Raw genomic sequence first — 7,295 nt, forward strand, 5'->3', positions numbered from 1 at the left:
AAGACGTCAGTTACCAATGCAGGATGTGAGGACCTGGCTTGAAATCAGTATTCCAATTCATCCTAAAGGTGTTCAGTAGGGTTGAAGTCAGGGATCTGTGCAGGAAACTTGAGGCCCTCCACACCAATTTCATCAAACCATGTCTTTATGGAGCTGGCCACCATTTATGAGGTGGTTTATTCATTTATGAATGAGAAGTCCTGGCTGGAAATCAACATTCTAATTCACCCCAAAGGTGTTCAGTTGGGTTGAGGTCGGGGCTCTATGCAGGCTCCTTGAGTTCCCCAACACCAAACTCATCAATCCATTTCTTTATGGAGATGATCACAATTTATGAGATCAGGTAATAGTTACTTAGTTGGTAAGGTTAAATTAAATTAAATAAAGACAACAGTCCATCCAGTTCAACCTGTGTAGGTGTGTACGTGTAGAAAAATTATTTCCCACATCCTCTTATATTGTTTTCGTTAATCTGCACGTAATGAATTCGGATGAAAAGACTTGGCTTGAAATCAGTGTTTTAACTCATCCCAAAGGTGTTCAATAGGGTAGAGGTCAGGACTCTATGCAGGAAACTCAAGGCCCCTCACACCAAACTGCTCAAACCATGTCATTTTGGGGCTGGCCACTATTTATGAGGTCAGGAATTGATATCGGGTGAGAAGACTTGGCTTAAAATCAGTGTTCCAATTCATCCCAAAGATGCTCAGTAGGGTCGAAGTCAGGACTTTGTACCAGAAACTCAAAGTCCTCCATGCCAAACTGGTCAGACCATGTCTTTATGGAGCTGGCCACCATTTATGAGGTGGTTTATTCATTTATGAATGAGAAGTCCTGGCTAGAAGTCAACATTCTAATTCATCCCAAAGGTGTTCAGTTGGGTTGAGGTCGGGGCTCTATGCAGGCTCCTTGAGTTCCTCAACACCAAACTCATCAATCCATTTCTTTATGGCGATGATCACAATTTATGAGATCAGGTAATAGTTACTTAGTTGGTAAGGTTAAATTAAATAAAGACAACAGTCCATCCAGTTCAACCAGTGTAGGTGTGTACGTGTAGAAAAATAATTTCCCATATCCTCTTATATTGTTTTCGTTAATCTGCACGTAATGAAGTTGGATGAAAAGGCTTGGCTTGAAATCAGTGTTTTAACTCATCCCAAAGGTGTTCAATAGGGTAGAGGTCAGGACTCTATGCAGGAAACTCAAGGCCCTTCACACCAAACTGCTCAAACCATGTCATTTTGGGGCTGGCCACTATTTATGAGGTCAGGAATTGATATCGGGTGAGAAGACTTGGCTTAAAAATCAGTGTTCCAATTCATCCCAAAGATGCTCAGTAGGATCGAAGTCAGGGCTTTGTACCAGAAACTCAAAGTCCTCCATGCCAAACTGGTCAGACCATGTCTTTATGGAGCTGGCCACCATTAATGAGGTCAGGTATTGATGTTGAATGAGAAGAATTGGCTTGTTATCCGTGTTCCAATTCATTCCAAAAGGTGTTGAGTAGGGTTGAGATCAAAGCTCTGTTCAGGACACTTGAGTTCCTCCACACACCAAACTCATCAAGCTATTTCTATATGGAGCTGTATTGGTGCAAAAGGCGACAGAAAAGGGTCTTCCCACAAACTGGGAAGCTAATAATTGTCTTTGTATGCTGTTGAATTAACAGTACCTTTGACCGGATCATGCATTCTTGGCCATATCATGTTTGTTTTTCGGATGCTGAGTAAGGCTGTGGTTTGCTATTTGTATCGCAGTTACTTTCTTCTCCCCTAGATAGCGCCATTTCCCTCGTTCTCTATACAAACCACATCATTTAATCATGCTGCGTATGAGAGATAATTACAGTCATGATCCAGCAGTGTGACTGAGGGTTATAGGAGGTCCCCACCCTTCCTCTGGCCACACAACAACCCTTATCATCTGACTGGACTGTAATACATTATATGATATATCATTAAAAATGTTTTGGTTGAACAGTGTAAAAAAAAATGAAAGTTTGGCGCAATAATCATTTGTGTGTGATCAGATTTACAATTACGATCTCCAATTACCGTTTTACAATCCCTCAACCAGCATTCCTCTTACTTGGAATATTCCAAGATTTAAAGCTGACCTCCAGCCTTCCCTTTAGTCTTGCATAGTTGTATCTGCTCCTCTCCTGGCTTACTCTGATATCAACACACACTGTGAGCCTCTCACAGTGTGCATAACTCTTCTCACTGCTTGTGTGTGGGAGGAGGCAGGGTGCTGTGATGTTTTCAGGAAGGTATGTACAGCACCCTGCAGGGCCCCTTCCACCAGATCAATACAAGATACATCAAGATACAATACATAGGGAAGCTTAGAGACCGATGTCACTAGGCCTACAATACGGCATGTTATGGACATAGAAAGGTTAGCGGGCACTTTCTTCCTTCCTGCCCAGACCAATTTTCAGCTTTCAGCTCTGTCGCACTTTGAATGAAAATTATGCGGTGATACAACACTGTACCCAAACCAAATTTTTATCATTTTCTTCCCGCAACTAAAGCTTTCTTTTGGTGGTATTTGATCACCGCTGGGTTTTTTATTTTTTGCTTAACCACTTCGCATCCAGGCCAATTCTGACATTTCTCTCCTACATGTAAAATTCCTAATTTTTTTGCTAGAAAATTACATAGAACCCCCAAACATTATATATATACAGTGGTGTGAAAAAGTGTTTGCCCCCTTCCTAATTTCCTGTTCCTTTGCATGTTTGTCACACTTAAGTGTTTCGGAACATCAAAACCAATTTAAACAATAGTCAAGGACAACACAAGTAAACACAAAATGCAATTTGTAAATGAAGGTGTTTATTATTAAAGGTGAAAAAAAATCCAAACCATCATGGCCCTGTGTGAAAAAGTGATTGCCCCCTAAACCTAATAACTGGTTGGGCCACCCTTAGCAGCAACAACTGCAACCAAGCGTTTGCGATAACGTGCAATGAGGCTTTTACAGCGTCCTGGAGGAATTTTGGCCCACTCATCTTTGCAGAATTTTCCTAATTCAGTTACATTAGAGGGTTTTCGAGCATGAACGGCCTTTTTAAGGTCATACCACAACATCTCAATAGGATTCAGGTCAGGACTTTGGCTAGGCCACTCCAAAGTCTTCATTTTGTTTTTCTTCAGCCATTCGGTGGTGGACTTGCTGGTGTGTTTAGGATCATTGTCCTGCTGCAGAACCCAAGTTCGTTTCAGCTTGAGTACACGAACAGATGGTCGGACATTCTCCTTCAGGATCTCTTGGTAGACAGCAGAATTCATAGTTCCTTTTATCACGGCAAGTCTTCCAGGTCCTGAAGCAGCAAAACAGCCCCAGACCATCACACTACCACCACCATATTTTACTGTTGGTATAATGTTCTTTTTATAAAATGCAGTGTTCCTTCTACGCCAGATATACTTGGACACACACCTTCCAAAGAGTTCCACTTTTGTCTCATCGGTCCACAGAATGTTGTCCCAAAAGTCTTGGGGATCATCAAGATGTGTTGTGGAGAAATTGAGACGAGCTTTGATGTTCTTTTTGCTCAGCAGTGGTTTTCTCCTTGGAACTCTGCCATGCAGGCCATTTTTGCCCAGTCTTTTCCTGATGGTGGAGGCATGAACGCTGACCTTAACTGAGGCAAGTGAGGCCTGCAGTTCCTTGGACGTTGTTGTGGGGTCTTTTGTGACCTCTTGGATGAGTCGTCGCTGCGCTCTTGGGGTAATTTTGGGCGGCCGGCCACTCCTGGGAAGGTTCACCACTGTTCCATGTCTTCGCCATTTGTGGATAATGGCTCTCACTGTGGTTCGCTGGATTCCCAAAGCTTTGGAAATGGCTTTATAACCCTTTCCAGACTGATAGATCTCAATTACTTTCTTTCTCAATTGTTCCTGAATTTCTTTGGGTCTCGGCATGATGTGTAGCTTTTAAGGATCTTCTGGTGGACCTTACTGTGTCAAGCAGCTCCTATTTAAGTGATGACTTGATTGTGAACAGGTGTGGCAATAATCAGGCCTTGGTGTGGCTAGAGAAATTGAACTCAGGTGTGGATAACCACAGTTATAGTATGTTTTAACAAGGGGGGCAATCACTTTTTCACACAGGGCCCGTTATCGCAAACGCTTGGTTGCAGTTGTTGCTGCTAAGGGTGGCCCAACCAGTTATTAGGTTTGGGGGGCAATCACTTTTTCACACAGGGCCATGATGGTTTGGATTTTTTTTCACCTTTAATAATAAACACCTTCATTTACAAATTGCATTTTGTGTTTACTTGTGTTGTCCTTGACTATTGTTTAAATTGGTTTGATGTTCCGAAACACTTAAGTGTGACAAACATGCAAAGGAACAGGAAATGAGGAAGGGGGCAAACACTTTTTCACACCACTGTATATATATATATATGTTTTTTTTTTAGCAAAGACCCTAGAGAATACAATGGCGCTCGTTGCAACTTTTTATCTCGCACGGTATTTGCGCAGCAATTTTTTCATGCTTAAAAAAAAAACGCAGTAAAATTAGCCCAATTTTTTTGCATAATGTGAAAGAGGAGGATACGCCGAGTAAATAGATACTCAACATGTCACGCTTCAAAATTGCACGCGCTTGTGGAATGGCGCCAAACGTTGGTATTTAAAAATCCCCATAGGCGACGCTTTAAATTTTTTTACTGGTTACATATTTTGGGTTACAGAGGAGGTCTTGGGCTAGAATTATTGCTCTCGCTCTAACGTTCGCGGCGATAGCTCACATGTGTGGTTTGAACACCGTTTTCATATGTGGGCGGGACTTACGTATGCGTTCGCTTCTGTGTGCGAGCTCACGGGGACAGGGGCGCTTTAAATTTTTTATTTTTTTTATTGTTAATTTTATTTTTATTTTTTTAGTTTTACACTTAAAAAAAAAAATTGATGACTTTTATTCCTATTACAAGGAATGTAAACATCCCTTGTAATAGGAATATGGCACGATCGGACATATTTACAGTGAAATATGGGGTCAATAAGACCCCATATCTCACCTCTAGGCTGGGTAGAATAAAAAAAAAAAAACGATCCTGGCTTCCTAGCCAGATCGGCGCCGTTAATTTGAATACAGAGGCCGGGCGTGACGTCATAACATCGCGCCCGGCCTCCGAACGATCATAGAGACTCCGGGGACGATCTAGTCCGACGGAAATCTCTATGGTAACTTGCTGGGGCCGGCGGATCCTGTGACCGACTCACCAATGGAAACGGTGAGTCGGTAGAAGCACCGGAGGTGGTGGTAGTGTGATGGTCTGGAGCTGTTTTGCTGCTTCAGGGCCTGGAAGACTTGCCGTGATAAAAGGAACTATGAATTCTGCTGTCTACCAAGAGATCCTGAAGGAGAATGTCCGACCATCTGTTCGTGTACTCAAGCTGAAACGAACTTGGGTTCTGCAGCAGGACAATGATCCTAAACACACCAGCAAGTCCACCACCGAATGGCTGAAGAAAAACAAAATGAAGACTTTGGAGTGGCCTAGCCAAAGTCCTGACCTGAATCCTATTGAGATGTTGTGGTATGACCTTAAAAAGGCCGTTCATGCTCGAAAACCCTCTAATGTAACTGAATTAGGACAATTCTGCAAAGATGAGTGGGCCAAAATTCCTCCAGGACGCTGTAAAAGCCTCATTGCACGTTATCGCAAACGCTTGGTTGCAGTTGTTGCTGCTAAGGGTGGCCCAACCAGTTATTAGGTTTAGGGGGCAATCACTTTTTCACACAGGGCCATGATGGTTTGGATTTTTTTTCACCTTTAATAATAAACACCTTCATTTACAAATTGCATTTTGTGTTTACTTGTGTTGTCCTTGACTATTGTTTAAATTGGTTTGATGTTCCGAAACACTTAAGTGTGACAAACATGCAAAGGAACAGGAAATGAGGAAGGGGGGCAAACACTTTTTCACACCACTGTATAGGCGAAACTAATAGATGACATTGATGGGCACTAGTAGGTGGCACTGGATAGGCAGCACTGATGAGGAGGCACTGATCTGTAGAATTGATGGGCACCGATAGGCTACCCTGATATGTAGCATTGATGTGCACTGATGAGGCTGCACTAATGGGCACTGATGAGGAGGCACTGATATGTAGAATTGATGGGGTCTGATAGGCTACACTGATATGCAGCATTGATGTGCACTGATGAGGCTGCACTAATGGACACAGATGAGGAGGCACTGATCTGTAGAATTGATGGGGTCCGATAGGCTACACTGATATGCAGGATTGATATGCACTGATGAGGCTGCACTAATGGACACTGATGAGTAGGCACTGATATGTAGAATTGATGAGCATCGATAGGCTACAATGATATGCACTGACATGCAACACTTATAGGCGAAACTAATAGATGACACTGATGGGCACTAGTAGGTGGCACCGATATGTAGAATTGATGGGCACCAATAGGCTACAGTGAAATGCACTGACAGGTGGCACTAATAGGTGACACTGATGGGCACTAGTAGGTAGCACTGATGGGCACTAATAGGTGGCACTGGATAGGCAGAACTGATGAGATACTGGCATTACTGATTGGCATTTGAAGGGCACTGACAGGCATTACTGATGGGGCACTGGCACATTTCTGGGCACTGATTGGCACTTTTATGGGCACTGACAGGTGTTACTGATGGGGCACAGACCGACAGCTGATGGGCACTGATTGCCAGCTGATAGGCACCACTCATGGGGTCTGCACTGATAATCAATGTGCTGATTATCAGCGCAGACACCCCTCTGACAGGGAGAGCCCCTGAACGACTCTCCCTGTTGGCGCAAACCAAGGAAAGCCGTTTAGCGGTACTTCCTGGTTCTCGCTATGATCAGCTGTGATTGGTCAGAGCTGATCACGTGGTAAGAAGTCTCCATCAGAGGTGCCATACCACGATCGGAGATGCGGTGTGTCAAGACTGACACACAGCAGCACTGATCGCCCTGGCTCATTATCCTGAAAGACGTCATATGATGTCCAGTCAGGATAACGGAACCACTTAGCCGGGCGGAACCACTTCCCGCCCCCCGGCCTATAGCAGAATGACGGCCGGGGGGGAAGTGGTTAAAAACGGCACGAGAGGGAAGCAGGGAAAGCAAAATATAAGGAGATTAAACTTCAAGGCTTTAACTCAACCGCAGTCGAGTGTTGAGTAAGGTTCACTTTAATTTAAATCGCGTACCAGCGTCCCGCTTATAAATGTCATTTTCTTTATGATGTGCTTGTCAAATTCTGGTAATCTGCCAAGGGG

Source organism: Lithobates pipiens, unplaced genomic scaffold, assembly GCF_037356315.1.
Source record: "Lithobates pipiens isolate NorthernLeopardFrog02 unplaced genomic scaffold, aLitPip1_a1.2 Scaffold_30, whole genome shotgun sequence".
NCBI classification, from domain to species: domain Eukaryota; kingdom Metazoa; phylum Chordata; class Amphibia; order Anura; family Ranidae; genus Lithobates; species Lithobates pipiens.